This window comes from Gymnodraco acuticeps, unplaced genomic scaffold, assembly GCF_902827175.1.
Source record: "Gymnodraco acuticeps unplaced genomic scaffold, fGymAcu1.1, whole genome shotgun sequence".
In the NCBI taxonomy this organism is placed as follows: Eukaryota; Metazoa; Chordata; class Actinopteri; order Perciformes; family Bathydraconidae; genus Gymnodraco; species Gymnodraco acuticeps.
In genome coordinates this window covers 441,860-451,568 of record NW_022990512.1, presented here as the reverse complement: position 1 = coordinate 451,568, position 9,709 = coordinate 441,860, and positions in this window count along the sequence as shown.

Genomic DNA, 9,709 nt, shown 5'->3' with positions numbered 1-9,709 from the left:
GTAGATTCTTCGGGCCAAGTACAATAACTTCAGTTTTGGTCGTGTTTAACATAAAAAAGTTTAAGGTCATCCACGTTTTTAAGTCCTTAAGGCAGTCTTGAATTGTATTTAGATGATTAATTTCATCAGGCTTGATTGATAAATATAGTTGAGTATCATCCGCATAACAATGAAAGTTTACAGAATGATTCCTTATAATATTGCCTAACGGAAGCATATATAATGTGAACAAAATAGGTCCGAGCACTGAGCCCTGTGGCACTCCATGGCTAACTTTGGTTTGCGTGGAAGATTCATCATTGACACGTACAAACTGAGAGCGTTCAGATAGATAGGACCTAAACCAGTCTAAAGCAGTTCCCTGTATGCCAACTAAGTGCTCTAGTCTTTGCAATAAGATATCATGGTCGATAGTATCAAATGCAGCACTGAGATCGAGCAAAACAAGAATAGAGACACGTCCCTTGTCAGAGGCTATTAGAATATCATTTGTGACTTTAACCAGAGCTGTCTCTGTGCTATGATGTGTTCTAAAGCCAGACTGAAAAGCTTCAAATAAATCATTGTTTTTTAAGTAATCACACAACTGTTTTGCGACCGCTTTCTCAAGAATTTTTGAGAGGAACGGAAGATTAGAAATAGGTCTATAGTTGGCTAAAACCTCTGGATCGAGGTTGTGCTTTTTAAGAAGCGGTTTTATCACTGCTACTTTGAATGATTGTGGAACATAGCCTGATAATAAAGACATATTCATAATATTTAATAAATAAGTGCTAATTAATGGAAAAACTTCCTTCAACAGCTTAGTTGGAATTGGGTCTAACATACACGTTGATGGTTTAGAAGAGAGAATCATTTAATTTAATTGTTCAAGGTTTATGTCTGAAAAGCATTCTAGTTTACTATCTAGTGTAATATTAGAACTTACGTTTCCGGGAGCTGTTGATAACACTATACCGGTCAAAGGCAAGAGGTCATTAATTTTGTTTCTAAGAGTAACAATTTTATCGTTAAAAAAGCACATAAAATCATTACTACTGAGTGCTATGGGAATAGAAGGCTCAATCGAGCTGTGGCTCTCTGTCAGCCTGGCTACAGTGCTGAAAAGAAATCTTGCATTATTCTTATTCTCATCTATTAATGAAGAGTAGTAAGCTGCTCTCGCTTTACGCAATGCTTTCTTATATTCATTGAGAGTAATATGCCAAATTAAACGAGATTCTTCAAGTTTAGTAGAACGCCATATCCTTTCAAGTTGTCTCGACTTTTGCTTTATTTTGCGGGTTTCGGCATTATGCCATGGAGCTAGTCTATGTTGTTTTATTTTCTTCTTTTTCAAAGGAGCAACAGAGTCTAACTTTATTCGCAGCGCATCTGTAGCACTATCAACAACATGATCAATTTGGGGTGGTGTACATTTTGTATAAGTTTCCTCCCTTACATGCAGACATGCTATCGAGTTAAGTATTGGTGGATTCTCTTCCTTAAATTTGGCTATAGCACTAACAGATAGGTTTCTGCTGCAGGAGCTTTTGACTAATGCTTTGTAGTCTCGTAACAGTACTTCAAAAGTTACTAAGAAATGGTCGGATAAAGCAGGATTATGCGGTTCGACTAATAGTTGCTCAATTTCAATACCATAAGTCAGAACAAGGTCGAGAGTGTGATTATAGCAGTGGGTTGGTTTATTTACACTCTGACAGAAACCAACATAATCTAATATAGAGTTAAATGCAACAGTAAGGCTATTTTTATCATCGTCAACATGAATATTAAAGTCACCTACGATAATTACTTTATCTGTTTTAAGAACCAAAGTTGATAAAAACTCAGAGAATTCAGATAAGAATTCTGAATAAGGACCTGGTGCACGGTACACTGTAACAAATAAGATTGGCTGCAAAGTTTTCCAGGTCGGATGCGTAAGACTAAAAACGAGACTTTCAAAGGAGGTATAATTTAATTTTGGTTTAGTATTGATAAGTAAACTTGAGTCAAAGATGGCTGCAACTCCACCTCCTCGGCCCGTGCCTCGGGCAATATGAGTATTGATATGGCTGGGTGGAGTGGCCTCATTTATGCTGACATATTCTTCATGTCTCAACCAAGTTTCAGTGAGACAGCATATATCAATATTATAATCTGATATTAAATCATTTACCAATGTTGCTTTAGATGCTAGAGATCTTATGTTTAAGAGACCACATTTAATCTTCCTGTTTTGTTGCACTGTAGTAGTTGTTACATTTACTTTGATTAGGTTATTATGTATGACACCTCTATTAGGTTTTACCTTAACTTGTCCTTGGGCAGACACACACACCGCTAATATTGGGTATTTTATTGGGTTCGGGATTCCTATGGATGACTGCCTAGGAGAGAGCGCAGAGAAGCGTGTAAGACTGCGACTCCGCCTCCTGGTCTCAACTCCAGTTTGTCATGGATTAAGTCCACAAAGCCCTGAAATGTTTGCCGAAATGAGATCGGCACCTTCCAAAGTAGGATGAATGCCGTCTCTCTTAATCAGACCAGGTTTTCCCCAGAAGGCTGTCCAATTATTTACGAAGCCCACATTGTTTGCTGGGCACCACCAAGACAACCAGCGCTGAAATGATGACATGCGGCTATACATGTCATCATTGATCAGATTGGGGAGGGGACCAGAGAAGATTACGGTGTCCGACATTGTTTTAGCATAACTACAGTGTTCCTTCCAACGCCCTAACACTCCATCAGTTGAGGTCAACAACGTCCCATCCTTACTGTACACAGCTTGGATGGTTCCCTGCTTCCCCCTCCTGAGGTGTCGAACAGTTTTCCAGAACAACTTTGGTGCCGCCCGAAAGTCCTTCTCCATGTCTTCTCCGAACTTCTCCCACACCCGCTGCTTTGCCTCGGCCACGGATGAGGCTGCTGCCCTTCGGGCCTGTCGGTACCTTGCAACTGCCTCGGGAGTCCCCCGGGATAACAAATCCCTGAAGGCCTCCTTCTTCAGTCGGACGGCTTCCCTGACCACCGGTGTCCACCAGGAGGTTCGAGGGTTACCGCCCCTTGAGTCACCTAGGACCTTGAGACCACAGCTCCCCGCCGCGGCTTCGGCAATAGAGGCTTTGAACACCGACCACTCTGGTTCAATGTCCCCAACCTCCACAGGAATGCCCGAAAAGCTCCGCCGGAGGTGTGAGTTGAAGGCCTCCTGAACTTGGGCCTCCTCCAGACGTTCCCAGTTCACCCGAACTACACGTTTGGGCTTACCAGGTCTATCCAGAGGCTTCCCCCGCCACTCGACCCAACTCACCACCAGATGGTGATCAGTTGACAACTCCGCCCCTCTCTTTACCCGAGTGTCCAAAACATACGGCCTCAGGTCCGATGATACGATAACGAAATCGATCATGGACCTTCTGCCTAGGGTGCTCTGGTACCACGTACACTTATGAGCATCCTTATGTTCGAACATGGTGTTTGTTATGGCCAATCCATGACTAGCACAGAAGTCCAGTAACAAAGCACCACTCCGGTTCAGATCAGGGGGGCCGTTCCTCCCAATCACGCCCCTCCAAGTGTCTCCATCATTGCCCACATGTGCGTTGAAGTCTCCCAGCAAGATTAAAGAGTCCCCTTCAGGAGCCCCATACAGGACTCTTTCCAGGGTCTCCAAGAAGGCCGTATACTCTGAACTGCTGTTGGGTGCATAAGCACACACAACAGTCAGAGTTTCCCCCCCCATAACCCGCAGGCGTAGGGAGGCGACCCTCTCGTCCACTGGGGTAAACTCCAACAACGAAGCACCTAACCGGGGACTTGTGAGTATCCCCACACCCGCCCGGCGCCTCACACCTTGAGCAACTCCGGAGAAGAATAGAGTCCAACCCCTATCCAGAAGTAAGGTTCCAGAGCCGACGCTGTGCGTAGAGGTGAGCCCAACCAGATCCAACTGGTAACGCTCCACCTCCCGCACAAGCTCCGGCTCCTTCCCCCCCAGAGAGGTGACGTTCCACGTCCCCAAAGCCAGCTTCTGTCGCCCGGGTCTGGTCCGTCGAGACCCTCCGCTTTCACTGCCACCCTTCTGGCAGCGCACCCGACCCCATCGATGTTTCCCGTAGGTGGTGGGCCCGCGGGACGGAGAAGCGGAGGTGTTGCCCACGTTGCCTTTTCGGGCTGGGCCCGGCCGGGCTCCGTGGCAAGCCCGGCCACCAGACGCTCGCCGACGAGTCCTCCTTCTGGGCCTGGCTCCAGAAGGGGACCCCGGGCTTCCTCCGGGCCGGGTATCCTCACTTCTTGTGTCGTCTTTCATGAGGTCTTTTGAACCAATCTTAGTCTGGCCCCTTGCCTGAGACCAATTTGCCATGGGAGACCCTACCAGGAACACAAGGTTTCAGACAACACATCCCCCAGGTTCATCAGGGCACACAAACCTCTCTACCACGGTAAGGTGCTGGTTCCCCAGAGAGGATAATAATCAAATATAATCAATTATATTCTTGTATAACCCACAATGAAAATACTTAATATTTTAGGTTTTTCTATAGTTACAGTATAAACAAAACCAAGTGGTTTGTTAAGTTGAGTGTACAGCCTATAAAGAGTTATGGGTGTCTCTGATAAGAGAATAGGCCGTTTTCTCCATCTCCTCTGACAGCAGTTCACAGGGAGGGGGGCTCCTGACTGAAGGAGAAACACATTAGAGGCCTCAAAAAGGTGGTTATGTCATAAACGAGAATAATATTTTTCAAATCCTACAGGAGTCATGTCCTTTTTACACAAACATGGGAAGGTGTGTCTTATGCCATAAGCTATGGAACATGTTGGGTCATGTCCAGCCCTGTACATTAGAGGCCATGCCCAGTTTTCCACAAATTGGGTGTGGAGGAGGTGCTTTGGGGTTTCGATCCGGTTTTTTGTGCATAAAGAGACTGGTTTTTTGAGAGAGCGCGAGAGAGAGGGGGGTTTCCCCTGGTAGACTCTCTCCCGGTAGGCTTTGTCCTTCAGAGCTGGGTTAATAGCTCTCGGTAAGGTTCTCTCAAACTTGGTAAATATCTCTTGAATTTCTTGGTTGGAATGCTGAGTGGAATGATTCGATGGGAGATGTGTTTGTGAGATGTGGTTGTGATTAGGAACCGCCACCGTGAGGATCTTCCTCCGAAATACCTGCGGGAGATAGGTATGTGTTTGTGGATGTTAGTACCCGCCATCTGTGTCGGATAGGAGTGTGTTCGTAATTAGTAACCGCCACCGTGAGGATCTTCCTCCGAAATACCTGCGGGAGATAGGTGTGTGTTTTTGAATGTTAGTACCCGCCGTCTGTGTCGGAAAAAAGGTATGAAACTGATGTGAATTGATTTGGTGAATGAAAAGTTGAATGCGCTTTTTATTGTCACCGGTATTTTTACGAGGAAATGCCTCTAAATTCTATCGGGAGATAATAAAAGGTCACAACTGAATTGGGCAGTTGAAGTTAAACATTTTGGTAATAAATGTAAGACTGTGAATTAAAGTTTCATATTTGAACATGATCACAGCACCAATTTTTTTAGTATGATTATAATGTTGTAAAGAGAGAAGGTAAAAACCCTGTATTAGTTTGGACCTATTTTTCTTCAAATAAACTGATCTCACCTTTTTGGACTGGGATAATTTAAAAGACACCTGTGCTCTCCTTTCCTGCTTCAAAGGTAAGACTGCACCCTGCCACACACACTTAGGTAGGAGCACACTCCATTTTCTGATATCAAAATCCTTCGGGATCGCTTAAACAGATTAAAAAAGAGTTGTCTGAATTGAAACAGCAGTTAATTGAACCTGGTTCTTCAGGAGTTAATAGGGGTGAGATCTTGCTGACGTTGGTGGATCTGAGCCAAGCAGTAAACTTACATAGACTCAATAACTTCGGTCAGGTCAATTAGTAGGTCAGAGTAATTTACCGGAATAAATGATCAGGACCTCGCCGACTCTAAACATGGCGCCCAACGTGGAGCTCTGTGAAAAGTAATACTTTTACAGAGTCAAAATACAAGAACCAGAACGACCTAGTGAAAAAAGTCGATGAGTACAAATCAGCGAAATACAGGCTGAAAGTCTTGTTAAAATACCTACCCGAATCCTAGAATATATAATTAAACCTAAAAGTGTAGTAATTTAAGTTGATACTATTGCACCGGACTGAGGGTTATATTATATCGGATATTGCTGTCTGTTAAAGAAGCTAAAGTAGGTTCTTCTTCCCCTAGCCAAATTGAGAAGCCCCTGTGGTCCCTTTAATACAGGTTTGGTGGCTATAGTGAAGTCAGCCGTAGGAGCATTGCTCAGTACCTGTCCAATTACTTTGAAACTTATAGGTAGGACTTGACAAAGAGCTGCGGTTTGAACTTTTGCGTTAAAACATAACGTGGGGAAGAGTTAATGGGAGATTTAATAAAGATAAACATAGGTCTAAAGGTACCTATGCTGTTGAAAAAACTCGAAGCTCGGTACATAACACTCTTAACTGAGGTATCTGCATGTACTAGCTAAATCCAGAAAGAGTAACCTAGAACCAAGTGACGGTATAGTCGGAACTGATCCTCCGGTGTGAGTAATAGCCTAGGAACTTGCATGTGTATAAAAGAGTGAACTTAAACCCTTAAATAAAATAAAAATTGTAAAAAAAAAAAAAATGGCGGACGAGGTTAGAACGCAGTTTTTAATGACTCGGAGCCAACCACACAGGGAGGGATACACAGAAGCAAAATCCGGAGCTTCTGCCCGCCCTGGTCAGCTTAGCCCAGACCCACGGGCGTACCGCGACCAAAATAGGTTTCCTGTCAGACTACCGTTTGGACAGAGAGCAACAAGCAGGTGGTATAATGTTTGAGACCCTACCTCCACCATATAGGGATAAAAGCTCACTGATGCCATTTATGAGTATCTCATCTACTACTCCTAGAAGAAAACACATTGTTAGACATGATATTCAGGAAAAAGGAATGTTGGAAATAAATAATGTCAAATATTGAAAATCCTAAAACTGGATCAACAAACCATGTTAATGAACCCTGCTAATAGGAAGCTAAAACATGCAGGAGAAATAGCAGTAGCTCTGGCAAAGAGAATAGGTCCTAGCATGCAAGCACAGTGTGATAATATGATAAGGACTATTAAAATGTCAGAAGGCAATGTGGTGATCAGATGACCCACAAATACCGGTTGTTTTGAATGTACTTTTAAGAAAAAACCTATGTGGGAACTATCAGCAGATAATCAAGCCCCAAAAATATCTTCAAAACTAATATGAGAAAGTTTTTTGCGAAGCTAAAGCTCAAATACTTTACCAAAATCAAGTAAACTATTTGCTTTTGACCCCTTTTTGGGAATGGGATTTTCCGTTACACAACAGAAGACTCAATTCAAGCCTTAAAGAACGCTTTACAGACAAGTCAATGAGAGTTAAATGTGGTGCTATTTTGCTCATGAATGGAGCTTGCACTTTTGGAAAAAAATCTCCTCTTTTCTCTGCTCCCGAGGTGCTGCAGAAACACGCAGCACACGGGGTCAGAGACAGGCGTGACCTCTGGAGGGGAAGAAAATCTGAGCTGACAACAGAGAGACCCATTAAAAGCTTTATGGCCTCAGCACAGAGGAAGATCTGGAGATTGTAAAGGAACTCTCTCAAAGTAGGCTACCCATCCCTCACCCAGCACAAGGGGAAGAGTTCCTCTCACCAAAGAAAAAATCAACTCTTAACCAAGTCAGAACTAAAATAGACATAGCTCCAGTTGTTAAGAAAAGAGGGAGATTCAAAAAATTATCTTAACACCAGAACAATATCAAAAACCAAAAGAGTATGTTGAGACCCATTCTCAGAAACTAAAATGCGAGATATGAAGAAAGCTTGAGAAGTTCATCTAGCCACGAATGATTTAGGAGGAGGTGTGGAGATAAGGAACCAGGGTGATAGAAAATCTGTGTTATTCATGTCCATGACTTGATCAGGAACAAAGGAAGAATTCTCTCCTGAAGAGAAGCATCTTGCACTTGCATTCAGATTCTATCCAGCCCTGAGGGAAATGTCTCAAGGTACCAGAATGTGTATATACACTCTTTATTTTTCAATATCTGAAGCTACTAAACAAACTGTTCAGGGAGCAAAAGCAATGATGAGTAGATGGGGAAAATGGAAGATGATGATGTCTGATCCAGATGTGGGGTGTAGAGGACCTCAGGAAGTAAGCCACAAAGGGAAACATTGAAACCCTTACAGGAAACCGCTGCTCCAAAGATAACACTGTTGACAGATGGGAGTTTGCGAAAAGGTGACCAAGCAGCCACTTGGGCCTTTATAATGAAAACGAATTCAGGTGAAGTACTTTGCAAGCAAAGGGTGCAATACCAGGTACAGCCTGCTGAGGAAAAGGCCATTTGTTGAGGGACTTCCTTTTACTAAAAAAGTTAAAATAACACACATCCGTATTGTTACTGATAGTGATTATTGTTACAAAGCGGGTAAAGAAGAGCTTAATAATTGGGAACAAAGGCAGTTTACCAATGTGAAAGGTGAAGCGCTGACACATGCCCATCTATTGAGGGTCTTATTGCAGAGTTAAAGGCAGGCATGTAGAATAGAATCATGTCCGTAGCCATAAAGATAAAATCGAATTTAACTATCAGGGTAATAGAGAAGTTTTACCTTGCTTAAAGCACGGGACGAGTTAACCACCTGACTGCCATATTCCCTAGAATATGGAAAAGGGTGGAAGCATTCACGTACCACCTGAAGAAGCTCCTTAGGTTGTGCGTGAATTACACAGCAGTTTAGGCCATGTGGGCCTATTTCAGATGAGAAAATATTGTCTCCACAATAAAATCCTCTTACCAAAACTGCGATTGCACTAAAACACACATGGTCAACATGTCTTCAATGTGTAGAGGTGGATGGGTTTAAGAAAGTTCACCCTGAGCATCTTAAAATAATAGAGGAAGGACCACTAACCATTATTAGTGCTGACATAGCAGGTCCTTTTCTGACCCGCACTCCCAGTGGGAATAAGTATTTCCTTGTGACCTTTGATAAATGGAGGGAGTCATAAACATGTTTATCCTCTGACCAGAGTAACTGGAACACAGTGTCTGCTAAAATGGCGGAACATATAAGTATTTTTCCTAAAACTGAGAAAGTAGGAATGGATAATGTCACTCACTTTAAAAATGAGAGAGTTTTGTCACCCTTGCAGGATAAAGGGAATCACACCTATCTGGTCTTTACCGTATAAGTATCAGGCGTTAGAGCAGCCAAAGAGTGGAGTATAAAAAACTGTAAAACAAATTGGGACATTCCAATCAATTTGACAAGGCTGAATATATTCCTATAAGTATGGAAAAGCTACCTAGGGCAAAGGTCAGGTCATATCTAACTATCACACCTTTTCCGTTTAAATTCAGAAATCGTGTATGGGTGACCAGAAAGGGCCGAAGTCCAGAGAAGGGTTAGCTTAAAACTAAATCAGAAGGTTTGGATACAGTGAAGTCAATTTTCTGGGAAAGTAGTTTCACTCCAGAGGAGGGGACCGGTTCACCCAAGCCAACTGAGTTTAGAATCCAGATAGGAATATGACTGCGGCCTACCCATCCACTGTTGATGCTATCAGTCTCACATCACATGACATGTTTTGCACACACACGTGGCAGTTAATGTGTTTTCTTCCACAGGAGAGGATGGCTTTTTGTGGGATCT